We start from the raw sequence: 25,131 nt of genomic DNA on the forward strand, positions 1-25,131 counted from the left end.
CCCAAACTGATCTCTAAGTTCCTTAAGGGCAGAGAGTACCCCCATCCTCACTACTGTGCTTCCCCTCTGCCCACCTGACCCTTTCCACTCCCAAAGTACCTTCAACACCACAAGCTCTTCCTTTAGCTGACTTTTGCAGACAGGAAGTTCTGCCTTACGTCTAGCCTAATTCTGCCCTGCTTGTGGTTCATTTCCATTCCTCAGTGGAGATGGAAAGCAATGGATTATCTTCCCTAAATAATAACCTTCTTAGGTTTTAAGACTATTATTAAATCACCTTTGAGCCACTTTCCTTCTCCAGGCTAAGTAATTCCACTTCTTTCATGTTCTTTCGGAGAGCTACCCCTGCCCTGTAATTAGCTTGGCAACACTTCTGAATTTGCTCCAGCTTCTCCACACCTGGAATGGAGGTGGTGCTAGAGAGAGTAACAGAAAGAGCTGAACTGAGGGCCTCCTACGTGCCAGGGACCACCTCCCCCCACCCCGCCGCCCCCCAACACACACTAAATTGAATCTTCCTAGCAACTAAAAAGGTAAGTGCTCCTCACCCCATTCCACAGACGGGGAAACAAAGGCTCACTGTGGTTGGCATGGTTTCTCAGTCTAGGCACTATGAACATCTGGGGTCAGATCGTGTTTATTTAGCAGCAGCCCCGGCCTCTCCCCACCTGATGCCAGTAGCCAAGCCACACTCTCAACTGGAATAATCAAAAGTGCCTCTAGAGGGGCGCCTGGGTGACTCTGTTGGTTAAGCGTCTGCTTTCGGCTCAGATCATGATCCCAGCCCCATGTCGGGCTCCCTGCTGAGCCCTCCCTCTCCCCTTACTCATGCTCTCTCAAGATCTCTCTCTCTCTCTCAAATAAATAAGTAAAATCTTTTAAAAATGCCTCTAGACATTACCAACTTTCCTTAGGGGGACAAAAACCACCCCTTTTTGAAAACTACTGTGTTAGGGGGACTTCTCAAAGATCACTCAACTCCTAAGTAACAGTAAACTCAGCTCTGTCAACTTCAAAGACTTTTCTTTCTTTCTACTACCTCCTTACAACCTAAAACGGAGTCTCACCCAGAAAAATTATAGGCGACTATCATTGTGTTTTCTGTTTTATCACTCCCCTAACATTCAGTCCTCTCTCTGTATCTCTGGGATCAACTAAGAGATTACTCTGCTCCAGGCCTAACTAACCCCACACTCTCCAAGTTTACCCATCCTCAGTCTGAAAACATTAGCTTGGGTCCACTGTGACCACAGGACCGTTATTAATGTTCAATCAGTTTCTTTGTATCATTCATTTCAGTCCTGCAGCAGGCACCTGAGGGCAAACAGCAAGCTCCTCCCCCTCCTCCAAGAGCAAAGGTCTAACCTGGGAACTGCCCGTTCCAGGGAGGAGTTCCAACACTCTACTGGGAAAGGCACACACCATTCCTGCACCACCCGTAAGCAGGCATTTGGAAAGTAGGAACACCAAGTCCACTGAGCAGTTGCTTAGCCTGAAGACTCCAAGCAGCCCATTTAAGGAATCCGCTGAGAGCAGCACTGGCACAGTGAGGACCCTGTCATCAACGAAGGCAGACAAATATTGAGGACTGCAAATGGTGACGGGGACAGACGCTCTGATGGGAGGCAGCGTCACAGAAGCAGGTGTCCGCACGCTGCGCTTTGCCATATCCGTGCTCCGGACCCGCCCGGGGGCCCCACGCTCTGCTCTGAAGCCGGTTCCCGTCTCCTGGTTTTACTTCGTCTCTTCCAGATGCCAAAGGTGGGGGAAATGCCAGGCTCCTACATGGCGAAACTTTCCCCTCGTCCTCCCGGGCACTCACGGGAAGTCACGCCGAGCCTTACGGCAGCTCCTTCTTTTCCCTCCATCTGTCAAAATCAGACTTCTGGTCCAAGACCCATTCCAGCACTGCTCTCCAGCCCTTGTGTTTCAACCCCGCCAAACCAGTCCACCGGTCTCACCCAAACATACAATTTCCCCCGAATGTTCCTTTTCTCATCCATTCTCTCAACAGAGAACTTCTGAGAATCCTCTCCATCCAGGCACCATTCTAGGCACTAGGGATACAGCAGCTTACAGAAGGGACAAACATCCCTGCCCTCATTCTTGGGGGGAAGGGCTGACATTCTGGAGTTTTTATTTCTACCTGGATGCTTTGGTCTCATCCACACCACCTGAAACCTTAAAAACCCAACTCAGCCATAGGTCTGACCTCACCTCCTCCATGAAGCCCTCCCTCTGCATCCCAGGCAATGTCACTCCTTATTCTGGACTTCTATTGCCTTTCCTGCATAAGCCATGCTCATGGTGTCTATATGTAGGCGTCACACGTTGCCTTTCATTATCTGTGTGTGTTTTGCCTCCCAGCTATAATGTAAGCTCCCCGGAGGGCAGGAAGCAGGTCTGTTTTACCTCTGTAGAGTAGCCTACAGAGGGAAATGGCATATTAGAAAAATAATAATAACTAGTATTGATGCATGGTTACAAAGGACCAACTGTTGTCATGAGTACTTAGTAAGTATCAGCTCATTTGATCCTGATAACAGGCCTACAGGGGTCAGGAGGAGGGGCTCGCGCAGGGATAGAAACACAGGTGGAGGTGGTGGTGGCGGTGGCAGCAGGATGGAGAATACTGTGTGCCAGGAGGAGCAGAGCAGGTGGTGGCAGAGCGTGGGCTTTGGGGCAGGACACGGACTGAAGTCCTGGCTCCATCACTTCCCAGCTGGGTGACCTTGGACAGGTGACTTCCCTTGCCTTGGCTCCTGCATCATTTCCAATGATGGGATAACGACAGCATCCACGTCACAGAAGTGCCTGACAGTGACACGAACTAGTGCAGATGGCACACCCCCAGCACAGCGCCTGACACCCCGGAAGCACGCAACGCAGGTGCTTGCTATTATTATTGTCCTTGTCGTTGTCATTCCCCCCCTTCCGAGAATTGCTCACACCTGCTTCCTGTCCCATGGCTGTGCCAGCTCCCTGTTCCCACTACACACACACACACACACACACACACACACACACACCCCTCCTTCCCATATCCTCAATCGAGCAGAGGAATCCTCGAGTGCAGTACACTGAGAAGAGACCTCCAACATATGAGCCCTGAAACAAACAAATCCCAGATGTCACGTCTCATTTATACTAGCCCTGGCCCCTGGGTCCGGGTGGGGCGGGGGAGAGCTCTGCCTGGGCATGGCCAGGGCATCGAGGACTCCAAAATACAAAAAGGCAAGGGGACAGCCCAGGAACCCAGCTGCCAGTGAGGTGCCACCACCTCTTCCTCAGCCACTGCGGACGTCTGGACATCGGGTGAGTGCTTTCGCTCAGAAGGTTCATGCTGCGGCAAACAAATGCCAGCGGGCTCCAAATGTGGGCATAAAACAATCTCCAGGGGAAAACAGCTCTACCTGGGTTGGCCACTAGTGCTAAGGCCTCGGTCACCCATTGTCTCTTTGGGTCATGTGGCTCCGCGGCCCATATCCTTCGATCACTCCGTGTTTTGCGGGGTACCAGGAGTGCTGAACCTCCCACATGGCTCGTACTGGGTGGCAGCCTCCTTCTCCCTGGCTTTCATCTATGCATCCTTCCATTTCTGCCTTCAGCAGCAAAGCATCAATTACACACTCCAATTATGTGATTATACATATTTTCACTAATTAATAATAATTCTTGCTACTGGTCCTGCCAACTCCTGTTGGAGGACCTCAGAGGCCATTCGAGAGGAGAACTTGAAGCTTTGACACCAAGGAGGGAATGAGCAAGGCCTGTAAAGCTTCTGGGATGAAGGAGAAACTGAGTCACCATGAGGCACCTCCTCCAAGTCTGTGAGAGGGGTGACCGCTGATTCTAAGACTTGGTTGTATCTGGGTAGATGATTTACCCCAACATATGGGACTGCTGGACAGTGCCGCTGCCTAGAGGGGGGCAGGAAAAAGAAAGTAGTTTGGCCCAGGGGTAGTACTTTGTAGGTGTCACACTGGCTAACATACAGGTTAAAAGCTTCTCCTATTTACACGAATCTGGATTTTTTTGGTTACGTAGCATACTGTGACCTCCCCTCCAGGGACGTATTAACACACCTTAAAGGAAAGTTACTTCATGATCTGGACAACAGCTTTGCTATATTTCCCAGGATCGTATTTCAGATCAAGATGGTCCTGGGAGGTCACCTGGTCCAACCTCCTCGTTCTTCGTAGCAGAAGCTTAAAGTCCAAGTATACCTCAACATCACGTCCACTGTCAAATTTAATTATCAAAGCAACACTGTGAGGTAAATTTTACTATCCCCAGATTATGGAGAAAGCTGGGGTCTTAGGACTGGCCCAAGCTCACACTGCATCTTAGTGACAGAGCCGTGACGAAAGCCAGGTCCCGGCACATTCCAAAACCAATGACTTTTTCACTGTGTCATGTTGATAACACAGCCAATTAGTGGCAGAAGACTTGAGCACTTTGATGCATATGACAAATGCATGAGCTCTTGGAATAGAAGATAAGCCAAGCTGACAAAGAGAACAAGACATTCCATCCTTAAGCTGAGTCTTCCTGAAGCCAAATTTCATTTTGATTGGTACAGGCGGACGGCAGTCCCAGTCGTTGAAAAGCAAATCAATCAAAGCAGTTTGCAGACTGAACAGACTGACCGGTGTAAGGAACCCGATGAGCTCAGGTCCTACTCATCCAGGCTGAGTTAAAGCCTTGAGTGATGTGGGGATTAGATCCGCACACCCTGCAGTGACAAGCACACGGAGCTGAGTTCCGCCACCAGCGTGCTGTGTGGCCCAGCTGCCTGGGGAGGGGCCCAGCAGGGACGGCGGGGCATGTTGGTCCCTCAGCCGGGCCCCAGCTACAGTGGGGAAACCAAGGGTCAGGACCTTGTTCCTGGTGACTGCGGCCAAGGGCAGAGCTGGCTTCAGTGGGCTTGACTCAGAACTTATACCCAGGAACAAGAAAGCCGAAAAAAGGAGGGGAAATCTGGGTCAGTTGCTCCTCCCATCCACCCTCCACCCCTCCACCCCGCAGAGGAGAGCAGAGCCCAACAGAGAGGCAGCCAACAGCCAAGCACTGAACGGGTCTGAGACCCCTGCTCCTGCCTCAGCTGCTTGCTTCTGGGAAAACAACAAAACCCCAGCATTCCAGCTCCAGATGGGAGCTCGTCTCCCTCTCACGCCTACATCTTTTTATCACTCCCTTTCATAGAACTGATTCACTGTACCATGAATGAATGTCCTATATGATCTTCCATGGCCTCTACTGGAGGTTGAGAGAGTTGGTATCAGGGTGCTATTATGTACAAAAAGATAAATGAATGGCTAATAGGTACGTGACAAGATGGTCACCATCCTTAGTCATCAGGGAAAGGCAAATTAAAAGCACAATTAGATACCACTACAGGCCCATTAGAATGACTAAAATCTAAAAGAATGAAATGCAGAGCGTTGCAAGGATATGAGACACCACCCAGCCCCATGAAGTGGGCTCTCATCCATTGCTGGTGGGAGTGGGAAATGGGACAACCCCCATGTTGGGAAAATAGACCGTTTCTTAAAAAGGTAAACACACAGTTACCCATACACTAGATCCAACACACACTGAATCCAACATCCGCTAGATCCAACCATGCCATTTCTAGATATTTATTCAAGAGAAACACACATGTCTACACAGAGACCCGTACGTGTACATTCATAGCAGACTGATCTGTAATATCAAAAACTAGAGACAATCCAAACATCCATCAACAGGTGAAGAGAGAAACAAACCGTACTTGTAGCTACACCATCAGCGGAATATTGCTCAGGGAAAAGGAAAGGAAAGAACTGCTCGCACATGCAACACAACGGTTGCATCTCAAAAAAATTATACTGAGTGAAATAAGGCAGATGAAATAGTACACAGTATATGCTCCCATTTATATGAAATTCTAAAAGAGAGAAATCTCAGCTAGCGTGACAAGAAATCAAATCAGTGACCGCCTGGGACCGCGAGTTGTAGGAGACTGGACAGGAAGGAGCACAGGGGACCTCTGGGGTAGTGGAAATATTCATATCATGACGAGGGTGGTGCTTACACAAGGGGATACCGCTGTCAGAACTCACGGAGCTATACATGCTCAAAACAGGCCCATAAATTCTACCGCAATAAAGCTGCAGAAAGGGGCACCTGGGTGGCTCAGTGGGTTAAGCCTCTGCCTTCGGCCCAGGTCATGATCTCAGGGTCCTGGGATCGAGTCCCGCATCAGGCTCTCTGCTCAGCGGGGAGCCTGCCTCTCCCTCTCTCACTCCTGCCTCTCTGCCTACTTGCGATCTCTCTCTCTGTCAAAAAAAAAAAAAAAGCTTCAGAAAGGCCATTACAAAATGATCATGAACAACCTTAAGTTTGGATTTAATTAACCCCTTTAAGTTAATAATATTTAAATCTAACCCAAACTCAGAACAAAAAGACATATGTCAAATAAATGTTCAAAGAAGAACACAGACACACACAGATGCTATTTTTGTTGGACTCTGTCCTGGGGACCCAGGGATACCTGCAAGCTGTCCCTAGGGAGATTCCTTAAAGACATGGACTACAATATAAACAAAAGAGGAAACCAAGACAAAGAAATAAGTTTTTTACCAGCCACAGTGTTGCTTGCCCCCAAACCCCACGGTGGAACCCCAGTGAGCTAGCCTGGGCTGTGTCAAAGTGTCCACTTGCTAGGCCTGTTGGCCTTGAATAGTATAAAACCACGTGAGCCCCACCCATCTCCTGCTCCTGCTCCCAGCATCCAGACCCAGGTCCTTGAATCCGCTCGGCTCCTATAAGCCATGGCCCACAGCATCAGAAGAGACGGAGCCAGAAATGGGCATTCACTCAGGTTTCTTTCATCGCCTAGAGCATCACCCACCAGTACCTGCAGCCTACTCCATGACCACCACATCCTTACTCTAAAACAGGGTTCAGCAATCCAAGTCCAACAGGGGCCCACAAGTAAGGTAAAGGAGTGGGCAGAGCGGGAATTTTGTGAGACAAAAGGGAGTGGCAGGGACTGCAGCGGACCCAGCAATGCCCAAGTCCTATGTGAATGGAGCCCCCTTCTGGAGAGCCAGCCCATCGTTGGCAAGTGGGAAGCAGGACTGGTGTTGTTAGGCCTCCTGATTTCTCAAGAGAAGCCAAAAATTCAACCTTTCACGTGAACTATCTCAATTTTAGATATTGGCAACCACTTTTAAAAATTTTAAACGTGGTATGAGCCAAACAAAATACACACTCAGACCAAAGCAGCGAAGGGCCACCAGGTTGTGATAGTACTCTAGGGGCTATCATGGTAGGGTCCAAGGGCTGTATTCAGCACTGAAAAGATGGTACTTAACCTCCCAGTTAAGGCATAAATCCTCTAGTCAACATTTCCAGCAATTTATTTTCCAACTCATTCTTAAAACCTCCAGTGACTGACAGATTAGACATAATGTCATGGGATAGGTCACTCTACCCCCTCCAGCTCTTTCTGATTCTTCCTCTAGGACTGAGCCAAGATGCTACCTACCCCAGGGAGCTTTCCCTGATCCCCACACCTAGACTAGATATTCCTCATGCTTGCTCCCATGGCTCCCTAGACCTCCCCATTTTAACACTTTCCATAGTGCATTAACTGTCTGCCTGGCACTAGGTGCAGAGCTCCTGGACGGTGCATGTTGGGGGAGAGGGTGTATATCCAGTGATTAATGCACACAGTACGTATACCAGCTAGCCTTTTCTGATTGCATGTGATAAAAATCATCAGACTACTTAAGTAAAAAGAAAATGTATTCTCCATATAAACAGCCAGGAAGGCATAAGGCTGGACTCAGGCATGACTGAATCAGGGGTTCATACAATGTCTGGCTCCACTTCCAGATCTGCTCTCCTCTGCACACCGACCTCCAGGTGGGAGCAAGATGGGGGCCCCAGGCGGGTGATGCGAAGTGTACATGTGCATCATTATTACCCCCATTGTATGGATAAGGAAATGGAGACGCAAGGTATTAAGGAACTTGCTCCAATCACACAGCTATGAAGTGAAGGAGGAAAAAGATAAAAGAAGCAATCTGCTCCCAGAACCTGCACATTTGACCCGATGTACTCCTGCCCCTCAAGATGTGTCTTTTCCTTGGCACTTTCAGATGTGGCCTCCCAGGGGCAGGCAACCTTTGTGTGTGTGATGCAGCTAACATCCTCTCCCTGCCCCCTACAACATCAACAGTAAATAACAGAACAAAGTAAGTTCTGATAAGCAAGAGAATGGGAAACGCCAACACAGAGGGTACGAACCCATAACACAACCAACTCTCAGGACCTGGTGGACAGCAAGATTCTTGGCCCTTTGGTGTGTTTTCTGGCAAGTTCCCTTGTCCACTCCTTCCATGGCCATGTTTGAGCAGACCCTGGAGGGAGGACGCAGCTTCTAGAAAGTAGCTCTCTACTTAATGAGGCCGTAGGGACCCGAGGACCACCCTAGATGATGGCACCTTCCACAGATTATTCGATAGATTGGGTGTTTCTCTTATTCTAGAACAATTCCCTTGGGTCTTTAAGTAGACGGTTGGTGTTTGCTTCGGGTCTGGCCCATGGCTTCTTACCTGAAGCCAGAACTCTTGCTGAGGCACAGTCCTCGTAGGTGCAGCCTGGCCGGTGCTCTGCCCATCCTCCTACACAAGAGGTTCTCAGCCTCCATCCCAGAGTCGTTGCAAACAATGACCTTGGGGTAAGAGGGGATTATTTAGCTCCTTGACCCGACTGCATCCCTTTCATGGAGCAGGGGCTTGTCACAGGAGGTGACTGGGAAGAGCCTAGGGGACAAGTGTGTCCCCAGGTCTCAATCTGATTTCTGCAGTTTCCCATTTTCCTGCCCTTACTCACACTCTTTGTAGGTTGGGAAAGGTAATTCAGCTTTCCAACCTTGCAGGCCTCCAGATTTCTCAGCTCTCGGCTGTTTTGGATTTCAGATCACAGGCAGTGACTGGCTCTCTTAGTCAAGCCTCGTGGAAACATGGCTTTCAAGCAAGCCAGTTTCAAGCTAAGCTGTGTCACTTCCCAATCGGGCCCTCCTGGAGGTCACTTCTGTGTGACGAGGCCCCAGGCTTTTGGCCCAGGGTGCCCCGTCCTCACTGCCCTGCGCCCTACCTCCACGTGGAGTGGTCTGTCATGTGCACGTCCCCACTCCTGGAACTAACATCTGTCCCAGTTTGGTTTAAAAGTAACAAAAGTGTGGGAAAAGGCACTGGCTCCTCCATCTGAAAATCCAGTGTCCGCTCCAGGCACAGCGCATCAAGCGCCTCAGACAACGTCCTTAGAGCACACTCTCTGTTTCGGAGGGTTTTTTCCTCAGGTGGTTAGCAACAGGTCACCCATAGCTTGAACCCTGCGTCCTCACCGATTAATGTCCAGCAGGTTCAAGTTTGAGCTTTTCTTCTGCAGTAACCAAACCAACCACCCCGCCTCCCTGAGTCCTCTCTCACTGGACCAGACTAGCTGTGGATGTGTCCCACAACCATCCGACTGCCCTGTGTGAGGCAGTCCTCCCTCTGATTGGCCAGGCCTGGTCATGTGCCTGCCTCCAGAGGCGGAGTCAACACTACAGGACCAAAAGGGACGGAGGTAAAAGCGGATTTCCTTTTTTTTTTTTTTTTAAGATTTTATTTATTTATTTGACCGACAGAGATCACAAGTAGGCAGAGAGGCGGGCAGAGAGAGAGGAGGAAACAGGCTCCCTGCTGAGCAGAGAGCCCTATGCGGGTCTTGATCCCAGGACCCTGGATCATGACCTCAGCTGAAGGCAGAGGCTTTAACCCACTGAGCCACCCAGGCGTCCCAAAAAGGGATTTCTTTACAGAGAAGCTGGGGTGCCCCTGCCGCCTGCAGGTCCAGCGGAGGCCTGGTGACCAAAACAGCAGGAGTCCGTACAACTGACACTCACTCAGTAAGGACTTCTCCTCTGAATGAACACACATGGGGACTCCCCGTCTGAGCAGGCATGGGAAAGCTGCTGGAAATAAATGATCTGTTTTTTCTTCCTTACTCAAGGAAGTCTGAGCCGGCAAACGCAGTGTGTCCTGAGAACACGTTCACATTAACGGTGAATTCCCAATGAGCAGAAGGGGCAGATTCTCTTTGGAGTATCCAGGCCATGTGTTTAACCTCAGCTGGGGCCCTCTGGTGCGGCAGGGCTCCAAGCAGAACCCACAAGGCCAAATTAAATGACTTTGAAGTTCCCTTCATTCAACAAGGCCTTGCCCCATTGCTCTAGAGTGAACTGTATCCCCTCTGAATTCAGGGCTCCAAGCAGAACCCACAAGGCCAAATTAAATGACTTTGAAGTTCCCTTCATTCAACAAGGCCTTACCCCATTGCTCTAGAGTGAACTGTATCCCCTCCGAATTCACGTGAGGGAGCCCCAGCCCCCAGGGTGACGATATTTGGACGTAGGACCTTTATGGAAGTAATTAGGGTGCAAGAGGTCATAAGGATAGGGCCATGGTGCACTAGGATTCGTGTCCTTTTAAGAAGAAGAGACCTTCTCTCTCTCTCTCTCTCTCTCTCACACACACACACCCCAAAGAAAGGCCACGTGAGCTCAGAACAAGGAGACCATCTGCAGGCCACAGATCAGCTGTCACCAGGAAGGGAACCCTTCCTCAGACTCCCCCGCCTCCAGAACCGTGAGAAATAACATCCATTGTTCACGCCACCCCGTCTGTGGTATTTTGTCATGGTGGCCAGAGCCAACCAGACACGCATTTCCCGGGCATCACACAGTGTGTACTCCGGGGGATGGACGCTCATTGTAATGTCTGCCCAAGCAAAACAGACCTAGGGAAACAAATCCACTTTTGGCAGGAGGAGGCGGGGTGGGGCTGGGCTGGGCGGTCATAAGAATCCTCTGGAGCCAGACCCGAGTAGTCAGATGTGCACGTGTGTGCACGTCCTCATGCGCCTCCCGTTGGTCTGGGGTTGCCTGCCTTGCTGGCTCCAGCCCCTGGCGTGGATACTCAGGACCTGACCGTCCTGGAGGACCCGGACTGTCCAACCCGATCTAAACGAGGAAGTGTGTGGTCTCACCGTTGCTTCCAAACGTGCTTCGGGGCTGTACTGAGCTGGGCTCCTGAGAAAAGGAGACATGTGCAAGGTGTTTATGAGTGGGATGCTCCCCGGAGAAGCCTATCAGGGGATGCGGCCATTAGTTAGCACTGGGAAGAGAAGAAATCAGGAAAAGCTGTGATTTCAAGCAAAGCCCCAACCTCAGCCTGATTCCACTCAGAGCTCTGGAATGTAAATGACACTGCGGAGTTTTTTTGCCCCCAAGTTGAGACAAAGGGACTGGGCTTTTGTGCCAGTGCCTCAGAGGTGAGGGGTGAGGGGTGAGTTCCCTTCCCAGGCACATCCAGGTGAGGGGCTTTCTGGAGCCCCCAGAACTGTCCTGTGGAGGAGACTGCCTGTGCAAGCTATGAATGGGCAAGCTATGAATGGTGGGGCACACAAGCAGGGGTGTGGGTATGCAGAAGCATGAGAGGGCCATGAGGGGACTAGGCAGGGCACCGGCCATGGCCACCACAGGTGCAAAAGCCCAGCGAGGCTGTGTTAGCTCACTTACCCTGAGGCCCAAAAGAGCAGGCACAGGGAATTCTAGTCCTCGGGTTCCTAACTGAGGTGTTTCCCTCTGCTTCCTCCACCTGGCTCCTGGTACCTTCCTGCTACGTGGTCTTTCCTTCGTTCTGTCTCTCCAGACTGCTTCAGGCTGGAGACGGGGTGGCTACCTGGAAATTGCCCTTCTGCTCATGCACCCCTAGCCCACCCAGGTCCCCAGCAGTGAGCAGGACCCTGGGTCCTGATTTCCCCTAAATGTGCTGCCCTGTCAGGGCTTTCTTCTCAGCAGATGGATTACAGCAAGTTCGTTTTCCGTATCAATCATGTCACAAATCATGAAGCATATTAACACAGAGAGGAGCTAGCCTGTGCACCTACAAAGGGGTGGGTGTTTTTCCACTCTGAATTCATCCAACATTAAAAGTTGGTCTCATATATACTCAGGGCCTCAGCCTGTATAGACTGGGCCCCACATCTTCAAGGAGACCAAGTCACTCCAAGGTCATATCTTCCAATGCTTGCCTCTGGGCAGGACCATACTTTCTGCACCAGGAGAATCTCAGCACATTCTCACATGTTCTCCTAATCCTCAGAAAAACCCCATGCGGTTCATCTTTTTCTTGGTGTTTTACAGAATTGACCCAGAGAAGTTCAAGTCACACAGCTAAAAGATAGCAGTGGTTGGGTTTCAGGCTCGAGTCTGTCTGGCCTTACAGTTGGTACTGGTAACCACTACTCTCTGTTCTTTGCCTCTCGAGTGAGATCTCCCCCTTGTAATCCTGTTACACAGTCCTCAGTGCACCTACCTTCTTGTATCTAAATTAATGGCCTCTATTTGTTCCAGAAACCCACTTCCTGTCTCTTTTACAGAGTCTACCTACTAGTGGACAGAGGGGGGCTCAACCTGCTGCCTTTCCCTTTCCAGATATACTTGTAATGTCTGTTTGAGCACACATGGAGGAGGAAGGGAGAGGAGAGGAGGAGGGAAAGAAGAGGAAAGGATTATGTGGTAGACAGAGTGACCCCCTTCCCTTAAAAATGTCCACAGCCTTGTTCTCAGAACCTGGGAACGGTTACCTTACCTGGTGAGAGGGACCTTTGCCAATGTGGTCAGGTGAAGGAACTTGAGATGTGAAGATTATCCTGGATTACTTGGGGGCCCAATGGAACCATAAGGGTCCTTAGAAGAGGGAACAGGGGTGTAACCGTGCCAGCAGAGGTAGGGGGGAAGATTTGAAGATGCTACATGGCTGGTTTTGAAGCTGGAGGGAGGAAGACCCACACTGGGACAGGAGGAAGGCCTTGAGCACATAGAAGAGGCAAGGAAATCAGTTTTCATGTCAGACGTTCCAGAAGGAACGCCACTCGGCTGCCATCTTGACTTGGGCCTGGGGAGACTGATTTTGGACCTCTGACCTCCAGAACTCTGAGACTATAAGTCTGTGTTATTTAAAGCCACTCAGCTTGCGGTCCTTGTTACAGGAGCCAGAGGAAACTAACCCATGAGGTAAAACAAGAACATTGTCAGAACAGTTAGGAATCTGTTCTGGTGGCACATTTCCACAGAGTTATAAATCCGGGAGGAATCCCGAGAGCTCATCCAGGCTCGCTTTCTTGTTTTATGCAGGAGTAAGCTGTAACGTTGGCCATTCTTCTGTACCTCGGCATCCTCATCTGTCAAATGGGCACGTTGACGGTCACCTCTCAGGAGTTTGTGGGCAGTAACTAAAAGGTGCCAGCAGAGGTCAGAGAGAGCAGTAAAATGTAAGCTCTTGTCACAGGGAGAGAGAAGCCTGAGGAGGTGACGATGGCCCAAGGTCACATGTTTAGTGGGCCTTCAGAACCAGGCCCCCGAAGCCAGGCTAGCGAGCCCTCTCCCCAGTTCTACACACTCAACACTCTTTTCCATCAGCCAACAAACGGATGTTTGAGGGAGGAGCCTGTAGCAAAGGGAATGTGGGGAAAGAGCCTCCAAACATTGCCAGGAGTCCCTCTGGCACCAGTGCCCAGGAATGGGGACCCCCGTCTGCTGAGCTTGACCTTGCAGGCTTGTGCAGCCATTGTAGCCCTTCTGTGGACGCACGTAATATACTCATGGCCAGAGCATCACGACCACAGAGGCCTGCAACACTCCCTCCCTTCCGCCACAGTTCAGAGAGCTCTCCAAACCATCCCTGCCTCCTCCTCCAGGAAGTCTTCCCAGAGATGGAGAGAGTCCTCTGCTTCTCAGTCTCACCTTCCTGGACAGGTCACAACTATGTCAGCCGAAACACAGTGGCTGTGCTACGCGGCCTCTTCTCTGTACGTTGTCCCTCCACCTTCTGTCTGTGTCACGGGTCTGTTGGAGGATTGTGAGCCAGACGCTAAGTCCACGGTGCCCCTCAGCACAGAACCCAGCCAGCACCCTGTGCCAATGAGAGTCCACTTGCATGAAGCTGAGAGCGACGCCTCCTTGAATTCTGCCCCCCAGGTGCCTCATACCTCACCCTGGTCCAGGCCTGTGGAACAGGGAATAAGTTCATTCATTCCTGTCATCTTGCCATCCCTGAGTCCTTCCCCATGGCTGCCCCAGTTCCCCTTTTCCCCGTCCCCTGCCACACAGAGCCTCCCATCCCTTGCTCCAAGGACCCACCCTCCCGGGAGCGCCCCCCGCCAATGCGTGAAGCCCCACACAACCTTCCCTGACCCGCCCCCCGCCCGACTCCAGTGCCCCCAGTCCAAAAGCAGAATCCATGTCTGTTGTAGAAGCCACCACAAAAGAATGGTGTTGTGATTTTCAAAGGAAATTGAAATCCTCTCTTTACTGCTTTCTAAATGAACCTTATAATTTTTCCCTGTCTACAACATCCCTATGAATTTCCGAGTGTGTGTGTGTTCGTGTGGGAGAAACCCCACATGCAAGCTCAGAGCCAGCCAGCACCAGGCCGGGCATGCATCTCTGGTAGATCAAGGAAGAAGCACTGCCCCGACAGGGCTGAGTGTGTGCTTCATGGCCAGGAGCCTCAGTTGGGCTGAGCAGCCTTCCCCCACCCCTCTCTCAGCCCCTCGGATTAGCGCCTCTGGACTGGAAATGGCTCTGCCACATCTGAGCAGGTTTTGGGACAAGCCCAACCTTTCGAAGGAACTCAAGGCTAGAAAGACAGCTAGAAGGAAGAAGGACAGCCCAGGGCAGGGGTACAGCAGGGAGACCCTGGAAAGAATTAAAGGGTGGGAAGAAGGTCCTGGGAGACCAAGGACAGAGGTGGTCCCAGCAGAAAAGTTACAAAAGCATCTAGAAGAGAAGCATAGGGGCTGCGGCCGGAAGGAGAAGGATCCCACGCCAGGGCAGCATGGGTGATGGACACAGGGACTGTATTTGTGGCATCTAGCTCTCCCTGGCATCCAGAAATCCCTGACCCTCCCTGGAACTTGGATGCTCCCATCCAAGGAGGCTGGGAAATCAGGGACCCCTTTGTCAGTCAGCAAGAGCAAGGAAGGCTGAGTCCAGGGGGAGGGTGAGTCAGAGCCATATCTGTGCCATTAGAAGCCAGCCGGTCCTCAAGCAGCCTGCTCCGTCTGAGGAGAGGGGTCTGGGGTGTTTGGGCTGCAGGCCTATAGAACATGGAGCGGGACTATTTCTGTTACCCCGGGGGGGCAACTAGGACCCACTGCTGAAAAAAGACACCAGGACTCCCATATCCTAAAACAATTAGGCTTAGACCCCTCCCCAGGGCGTAGGAAGAGGCTGCCCATCTGGCCCAGCATGTGTCCTCTGTCTGGCAGGGGTGTGGCTCTTAAGCCAGAGAGGGAGCAATGTCCGCCAGTGTTGGGTCAGAAAATGAGTGACGGTGGGGGCAGAGTTCTCTAGCTGGACTTCATACTTGGGGTAGGACTGGCAACTCCAAGAGACTCAGAGGTTGGGAGAGCCTGCCAGGAGAGCTCCCCAGCACCTCACTCTGGCTGGAGGTCGTCTTTCCAGGCAGCGGATATGCTGAACCGCCCTGCCCCTGCTGGGCAGGGAAAGGACACTGGAGATGGAGGCGTGGAGCGAGGGGCCGCAGGGAGTGGCCTGCACGTTCATCGTGGCACGTGGCTAGTACAGATGCATCTTACTTGGGTCAAAGGACACAGCAGAAGGTAATGGCTTAAGCCACCTTGCTGGTAGCCCCTCACCCCCTGCAGGAGGGCAGCCCACCAGGCCAGGGGACCCCTGTTAAGAGAACTAATGGGTGGTGGTGACTCAGCATCAGCCAGAGAAGCAGCACCGCCCCATGGAGAGAGGACCTCTGCGCTCTTAGCCATCCGTATGAGCGCGTGTCTCCCCCCGACCCACCCACCCCCGTCCTCACCTCCACATGGGGAGCCTCCCGCAGGGAGAAGGCTACAAGCATGGGGAGGGAACATGCCAGAAGGAAACTGTCCCATCCCCAGCCCCCCTGCACTCCCCGAGGAGGAGGAGGAGGAGGAGGAGGGAAAAGCAGACCACCTCCGGCCCCACTCCAGGCCCTAGGGCCACAGGCAGTGAGGACAGGTGAGTTGCCAGCAGACATAAGATGTGGATTCTTCAACTTGATTTATTTACCAACCAGAAAGAAGTTACAGAATCTGCCCAAGGTGTTGTCAAGGGACAGAAAAGAGAGAGTCAACAGAGTACAGTTGGAAACAGTGACTTGAGAAACATTTTTTAAGTAAATATTTTATGGTTCTGCTGAACTGAACCGAGCCTGAATGATAAGCCAGTTCCACGAGGGACAGACTGCCTTCCATGAGCTCAAGGATGCCTACTGAGTGGAGAGGGAGTAGAGTTAAGGAGACAAACAAAGTCATACGTAAGGAAACCAGAATCTCAAGGAAATCCTAACAGTGGGGCCGAGCCTCCCGGATAAGAGGACCCAAGGGCTGTTGAGAAGCTGGGACTGTCCTATCTTCCACCCAGCCCCCGGACCCAGGAGAGCTCTGTGATGGGGATTCAGATCCTGGCTCCACCCTTAATGTGAGATGTGAGCTTGGGAAAGCCACTAAGCTTCCTGGTGCCTCAGTTTTCTCATCTGTAAAATGGGAGAGTAGCACCTCCCCATAGGGTAGTAGTGAGGATTCAACTACAGGAAAAGTTGTTAGACTAGTGCCTGACTATGGCCATTTTCCTTCCCTCGGGCATTCTGTCTTTGTGGCTTAGCTACTGCCTCTCCCTCTGTGTCTCCCCCTGCCACCTGCTCCCATCCCTACCTCCTGCCCAGACTCTCTCCACCTCCCACCCTCTCTTTCCCATCCCACCTGACCCAGGTGGGCCCAGAACCGACATCAGGGCCTTCTGCCATCTGTGTAAGGCCCCAGCCACTGCTTCTGGGCTCCCCGTCTGATGCTTCCTGGATTCCTGATTCCAGGGTCCCGGCACGAGGTGCTGGAATGGCACTGTCCTCCTGGTTTAAGCTAGCTCTTCCCAGGCCACCCAACTGTTGGGGCCAGGGTTGGAGGCATTGCGTGACACAAAACATGGCAGAAGAGGCTGCCACTTCCTCAGAGGCTGTGGGGGTGCACAGGTGGGGTGCAGTTTCTCTTAGGATGAGCTGTGTGCAAGCCAGGCAGTCTTCCTGATTCCCACACCTTGCACAAACAAAGAGACTCATTCACTCTGTCTCAGAGCTACCGTGATGGGAGTGTCAGTGTAGGACAGGAGGAAGGGGTAAGGGTGGTCCCAGTCCTCAGGGGAGGAGGTAAATCAGGTCAGACATAGACTTAGTTTCCCAGTGCCCCTCCCTCCCTCCCTCCCGTGGCACTGCTTGCCTATGTGGCCCCTGGGACTTCCCCAAGCCCAGGGCCCTGGGATACTCGGGTCTCTGCTCCCCACCCTCCTTCCACGCCTTCAATAGAGGAGGTCCTGCTGTGCGTGGGGGCATTCTCGTCCCAAACCTGCCAGATCTACTTCAGAGGAAGCTTTTTCCGCGCCCCCCCAAAAACAGCCATGCACTGGGGGGGGGGTGGGCATTGGCCCATCTTTCAGTCTTCATTTTGTTTGCATACTTACATATCAATCTAACTGAGTTCTTTGAAGGCAAGGACCATGGCTCATTCATCTCTATATTCTGGCCCCTGGGGGCTCAAAAAAAAAAAAAAAAAAACCAACTTGGTAAAATGAATAGTGGCTACAGAGGGGCTGAAGTTGTCTGGGGAAGCTTCCCTAAAGATGGAGAGCTCTGAGAGGGGAAGACGGGAGAGGGAGAAAGGAGGCATGGGAAGATACTCACGGGAAACAATACGGGCAGAAGCAGGGATTTGGGACTGGAGGGTGTGCGGAGGCATGAGGGGGCCCGACAACAGTAAGACCACAGAACCGATGCCAGGGAGTGCTGGGGGAGCACGGGACAGTTGTGTCCTCCCGCCTTCTGCCGCCTCAGCCATCCGTCACTGGGCTCCTGCCTCCTCTACCTGCCCCAATGTCCTCCCGAAGCCTCCTGACTTGACGCGCCCTGCATATACCAGAAGGCTGTCCTGAGCAGGACTGGTGCTGGGAGATCTCCTGAGGGAGCAAGTGGGCTCTTGGGCAGAGCAAACCCTCGGGCTGATTAGTGTCCTTATGTTGACAGTGGCAAGATGGTCCTTCCTGGAAACCTGCTGGGAAACTGCCTCCCCACCTTGTCGGGCCACATCCTGTCCTCCTCGGGGCAGCTCCCGGACCTGCTCCTCCTGAGACCTCTGGTGTCACTCTGGGGTCATCGATTTCTCCTTCTTTTTAAAGCTTATTAATTTTTAAATAGTCTCTACACTCAACGTGCGGCTTGAACTCACAACCTCAAAATCAAGAGTTGCACACTCTTGGGGCGCCTGGGTGGCTCAGTCATTAAGCGTCTGCCTTTGGCTCAGATTATGATCCTGGAGTCCCAGGTTCAAGTCCCACATCAGGCTCCCTGCTCAGCAGGGAGTCTGCCTCTTCCTCTGCCCATCACCCTGCTTGTATTCTTTCTCTCTCAAATAAGTAAATAAAATCTTTAAAAGGGGGGGGGTTTGCACACTCTCCCCCCAGCGGAGCCAGCCAGGCACCCATTCTGGGGTCTTCTTTGATGCCAGCGGTGGAGGACTCACCCTTCCAAGGCCCCTTTACTTGAGATCAGGGAAACTGATCTTCTCACTGGCCTCCAAAAGAAAAAAAAAAAAAGCCTCAGACGTCAAAAAGATTCTTGCAAACTCCCACTCTCCCTCCCTTTTCCTTGTTGGAGGGCATTTCCTGTTTTGCCATGCTTCTCCGCTCTCGGACTGTGACTTCTGCCCTGGCTACCCTTGTAGGGACTTGAAGTGAGAGTGGGGAAGACTCACACCGACAGCTCAGACTAAACGCTATCAGCTTGGTGGTGTCCCCTCACTTAACCCACCTTAGGTCACCCCTTGGAACTCTGGACCTTTCACAGAGGAAGTCCTGGGATTTTGGAGGTTGGAAGAAAGCTCCTGTCACACCACGCCCCGTTCCTCCCTCACCGCCCATCCCCTGCTGCCTTCCCCCGAGGTAGGAAGAACCACCTGGGAGGTGTTTGGATAATGAGACGCCCAGGCCCCAACCCTGCAGATGTGGCTGGGAGAGTCAGGAGTTGGCCAGGCCTCCCAAAGGTGGAGAAACCAGGGGATCAGAAAAGAAGGGACTCGCCCCAGGTGAGCGCTGAAGGAGGCTGGCCTAGACCTCCTGGTTTCTTGCCCTGTGCGTCCTTAGCTCCTCCAGGACAGCTCAGCAAAGGTCCTATGTCCTCCATACCAGCTTGCCCCCATCAGCCCTCAGTGGATGGCGCTGCTGGTTCCTGGGTCCCCCTGGCCTCAGCCTTGCAGAGCGAGGGCTCCCATTTCTACAGCAGCCCTTATGCCCTGCCTTATAATCGTCAGCCACAGATGGAGAGGCTAGCAGAGAGGGGCTCCTCCGACTCCAAACCTCCAGAGCCCAGCCCCACCTGGTCATGTGGTAGGGGCTCCATCCCTGTTGAGATGATCTGTGGGGGGCTGGGCTCATGACTCTGCCCCATTCACTTGTGGGGATATTTGCCATATTTAAGACCAGTGCTTAACCCAAAGGCATTGCATGTTAATGGTGGGATTTTTGACCCTTCTCACTCCCCAGGAACTGCCCCCCCATTTCCTCCTTGTAGTTCCAGAAAGTTCTCCTTGAGTCAGGAGCCCCCTCCTCTTCGGTCTGCTTTTCATCCCTCCACCTGCCAGCTGAACGCAAAGCCCTGGGCTCCACTCATTCGTGATTCCCTGTTTATAGATTTCTAGATGATGTGCAAAGCTAGGGAACCCGACAGGCTCATTCAGCCTCTTGTGGCCTTTGCTAGGCCAGCAGCTGCCCCTGGCTGGGGTGTCCAGAGACGGCGGGGCAGAGGGAAGCAAATTCCCTTGGGGGGGCGGGGTTCAACTGATGAGCACATGGGTGCTGCTCACCGGCCAGCCCCTTCTTTCTGCAGATGATCTCCCAGGCCAGGGAGCTTCCTGTGACAAGAGAGAGGCTTTGTTCCAGAGACAGTGGCAGGCAGGCAGCTCATGTTAGAAGGCTTTGCGTGATCCTCTGTAACCCCGCCAAGCCTCCTCTTCACGGGAGCTGGACTCGTGAGAAAGAGGGGGGCAGGCGGACGGGAGACAGACGGCTGCTGTGAGCCCAGCTACGCCAAGTGGAAAAGGCCAAATATTTTCCAAGTGATTGATTCCAAAGAAAGGTGATGGTTAGAAAGGAAAAAAAGGAGTCCCTTTCTGGGCCCACAGTCTGCTTTATAGATCATACACGTCATGGCACAGGGCTTGGCACCCATGTGGCACCGGCTCATTCCCCACACCCACCTATGTCTGTCCCTAAGGTGGGCTCTCTGGCCCCCTCCCTCCTCAGCTTCTCAGGGGCCTCAGAGTCCTTGTGCCTCCCTACCCTGAACATCTAGGGCTTCAGGACGTGGAAAACTCACACCCTGGTCCTTCTTTGTCTTCTTCCCAGCCAGCATTCCCTGAAAGCCACATCATGGCTCCCAACCCTACCCCCTCCCCAGCCCTGAGGCAGGTCATCATTCTCTTGGACAACTGAGGCAACCACAGGAGAGTAATTAAAGAACTTGCCCAAGGCTGATGCAAGCATCTGAGCCAGGAACCCAATCCAGGCCTGAGTTTCCATCCCGCCTCCATAAGAACAGACCCACACAGGAGCCTGCTCTGACCCAGCTCCTTCCACTCCTTCCTCCTGGGCCCTGCTGCCCCAGGAGCAAGGCAAGGACTGGGGGCGGGGCAAGAAATCACCTTAAATCTTTTCCAGAACAAGATTTGACACGAACCAAGCAAACTCTAAGTGTCTATGTGAGAAAAACTGAGATATTTTTCACAAGGCCTGAGAAATGTGTTAGGGTTCATCTCTGTGGGTTAAATAAAAGTCAGAAGACTGCCTTTTTTTTCGTTTTTAACCTCTCAACCTTTAACTATGAAAAAAATGTATACATACAGGAAAGCTCAAAGAATAATACAATAATAGCCCATAGGTCCCAAATCCATATGCTACAATTAACATATTGTCAAATTTGCTTTATCCAAGTATTTTTCTAGATGGTTTAAGTTGCAGACATCAAGAAATATCCTAATTATGTCAGCCCATATCTCTTAAAGAAAAGGACACTCTCCTAAGTAACCAAGATGTCAGTCTCACACCTTAAAAAATTAATAATTTCCTAATATCCTCCAATAGTCAGCCCATATCCAGATTTCCACAATTATTCCAGAAATGTCTTTTATAGCTGTGTTTTAATAGCAGACAAGATCAAACACGGCATTTGGTTGATCTATCTGTTTAGTCTTCTTCCATTTTAAAAGTAGAACCCCAACTTTTTTTTCTTTCTTTCTTTCTTTTTTTTTTTTTTCTTGGCATGACCTTGACTTTTTTGAAGCGATTGAGCTGATAGTCTGGCAAAATGTCCCTCTTTTTTGAGTTCTCCGGGTCATTTCCTTATGGTGCCATTGAACTTGTTCCTTTATTCCCTGTATTTCCTGTAAACTGTACCTTAGATTCTGAGCTCGATTAGATTAGAGTTAAATATTTTTGGTGACAAAATGTAGGTGGTAGCAGCTGGTAAGATCCCCGCCTCCTGGTATCCACACCCTTGACCAGTCACCTCTCCTGGAGCTTGGGTGGGAATTTGGATGCGCTTCTAATATATAGAATACGGCAAAAGTAGTGGGTTGTCACTTCTGAGATTAAATTATCAAAAAGCCTTGACTTCTGTGTGGGTGTTCTCTCTTACTTTTGGGTTGTCCATCCCAGACGAAGCTAGGTGAGACAGCCTTATCGGTCCTCCTCTCTTCCTTTACCACAAACACTCCCACCTTCCATTCAGCTCAGTTACTTAGATTTACTTGCATTTACCCATACCCTAACATACATATGTCAGGACTATGTATTTGCATACATACAAATGCATGTATTTGTACGCCAGCTTCTTCTTTTTTTTCCTCTGATGCTTCTGGTTTTATTTATTTATTTTTTATTTTTTTAAGATTTTATTTTTAAGTCATCGCTACACCCCACGTGGGGCCTTGAACTCCCAACCCCAAGATCAAGAGCTGTGTGCTCTATGGATTGAGCCAGCCAGATGCCCCGAGGAGGAGTCAGGCAACTTTAAAAAGGAATTTAGAATGTAATAGGGAAGATGAAGATCGATGGAAGAAAATTGACAATCCAGAGACATACCCTCATAATTAGTCACTGAGTTTTCAACAAGAATGACAAGACAATTCAAGGGAGAAAAAGAGAGGTCTTTTGACAAAAGGCGGAGGGGCAAATAAATATGAATGAATAAATATGAATGAATAAAGTCAGATTACCACCTCACACCATATACAAACATTAACTCAAAATGAATCAAACATCTCTATGAAAGAGCTTAAAGTATAAAACTCTTAGAAAAAAAAATATAGGCGTACATCTTCACAACTTTGGATTAAACAATGGTTTCTCACAAGCAACAAAAGAACAAAAAATAAAGTGGACGCTATCAAAACCTCAAGGACAAAGTCAAGACAGTGTAAAGGTACCCACCAAATAGAAGAAAGTCTGTGCAAATCATGTCTCTAATAAGGGACTTGTGTCTAGAATATATAAAGAGCTATTAAAACTCAATAATAAGAAGACAAATAATCCGATTTAAAAGTGGGCCAAGAATCGGAATGGACAGTTCTCCAAAGAAGACTTACGAATGGCCAAGAAGCTCTCGTGAAGACGATCGGTATCATGCGTCATCAGAAAGATGCAAATTAAAACCACAGTTAGATACCATTACACCCAGGAGGCTGGCTAAAATCTAAGAGTAGTTTAGATTTAAATTCAAAGGATGTTACTCATCAGAGTAACCTGGATAAAGGGCACCAGGGTACCCAGGATCTCTCCGTCTTATTCCTTACAACGGCCTGTGAATCTGTGATTATCTCGAAATAAAAAGGTTTGGTTTTTTTAAGGTCCCATGCTGTTTATAATTTCATAGTGCAAGCTCCAGAAGATGAAACGGGCTTTTAAAAAAGAATAAATTATATGTACATGCATAACACACATCTTATGTGTATTATCGTATGTGTGGAACCACACAGGCTCGCATACACAGAGAAGGGGGGGTATACTTTCATAAGTATGTGTTCAAGGCCCTTTGAACGTCCAAAGGAGAGAAGATAGAAAACCATTAAAGGAAAGATTGCCTGGACTTAGGAGTAAATAGGATCTCATCTCCCTGATGTCCCTGAGAAGGGCCTCGTGTGCACTCATGGGCATCTGCCTGCTACCTCCAGTCAACACGCAATGTCTTTGTTCCCCCTCTCTTGCTTTACCTCCCCTTTGTCATTGCCCTTCACTCACAAAGCCACTAGAGAACTCTGTTAGTTAGGATAATTAATGGTGGCTCTAGAGCAAACAATCCCCAAATCTCTGCATTAACTTCTGCTTGAAACTTAACACTTGGGATGTTTCCAACTGGATAGCTCTCCGGGGAGGTTCTCCTCTTAACGGTGGTCCGGATCTACGCTGCCACCATCCTGTGGCTTCCAAGGTCACTCCAGCACCATCTAGGCAGCAGAGGAAAGAGAGAGCATAGTAATTGAATTGCACTAGGAGGAGGTGAGCACTAGAAGTGGAGCCCAACACTTCCGTCCACACTCTTCGGTTGTAACTTAGAAATATGGCATCACCTGCTAGGCAGCTGGGAAACGCAGTCTTCCTGTGTGCCTTTTTGGCACCATTTCTGTCATGAGGCTGCTTCCTAGTTGGTCCTAACAGGGGTCCCCATTGACGTCCACAGCAAAGATGCTGGGCCCTGATGCTCCCACTGCCCGTCTCTGAGATGCCGGAGCAAGGAGGAGGGCTCACTTGACACGCTGTTCTGCACTCCGATTCCCCCGCGCCTGGGGCAGCTCAGCATGCACCCCAAGTTCCACAACATGCCCGTGGAAACAGCTCCTTCAGCTTCAGGCTTCAGTCCTCTCCCCACATGAGCCCCCCACTCCCCACCGCCCCGCTGACTTGTCTGCCTTGGCCTCCCCGAAGACTCATATGAAAAAGAACTTCTTTCCTTCTCTATTAGCCTAAAAATGAAACACCTGGGATATCACTCCAGAAGATCACACCTCGAGGGGCTCCAGCCCTCCAAGCATGCAAACAGCGGTGCTCCGCACCTCAGTCTGCAGTGGCCTGGGAGCCTGCTCCAGGGGACAGTGACGCAATGGACCCAAACACGGTAAGGGAGGAGCAGGTTGTGGGGCGAGGGGGCCATCTAATGGGCTCTGGCTCAGACGTCTTATACTTAGAGCACCACGGGTGGGACACCAGATGCGGGTGTATATGTGGATTTGAAGCTCGGGAGAGAAATCTAGACCAGGGCATGCCATGTATCTTATATTTGCTGGGATGCAGACCTAGCTGCTGTTGCAAAACATGAAATAACAGTGACTTGAGTAGGATGAGGTTCCTTCTCCCTCATTAGCAGAAGCGATCCAGGCTGATGTGGAGCTCGAAGGAGTCCGGCGCCAGGCCCCTCCTGTCTCGTTGCATGGGCACAATCCAAGATGACTCCCTGCCATCTGCGTTCCAGCCAGCGGAAAGGGGGCATCGGGCAAGGGGAGGACAAGCCCCTTCTCTACAGGGCATAACCCTAAGAGGTGCACACATCCCTTCTGCTCGTATCCCAGAAACTGGTCCCAGGCTGCTTTGGGCTGCAAGAGGGTGCTGAACAATTGTGACTACTATCCCCAGCAGCCACATGCACAGACGTTTCTGTCACCACGGAAGAATTCTGGGATACCTGGGAATCTCTGCCACACACCCCATCAGCAAAAACATTGTTGAGCACCTGCCCCGCAACATATGTGTATTTGTTCATAATTCACACTTGTTAATATGTGTAGGCTGTATTTTTAAGGTTATTTCCTTGGGGTGCCTGGGTGGCTCAGTCGCTTAAGCAGCTGACTCTTGATTTTGGTTCCAGTCATGATCTTGGGGTCGTGAGTTCGAGTCCTGAGTGGGGCTCCACACTCAGTGCAGGGTCTGCTTGTCCCTCT

Source organism: Lontra canadensis, unplaced genomic scaffold, assembly GCF_010015895.1.
Source record: "Lontra canadensis isolate GAN:19392208 unplaced genomic scaffold, GSC_riverotter_1.0 scaffold36, whole genome shotgun sequence".
NCBI lineage: Eukaryota > Metazoa > Chordata > Mammalia > Carnivora > Mustelidae > Lontra > Lontra canadensis.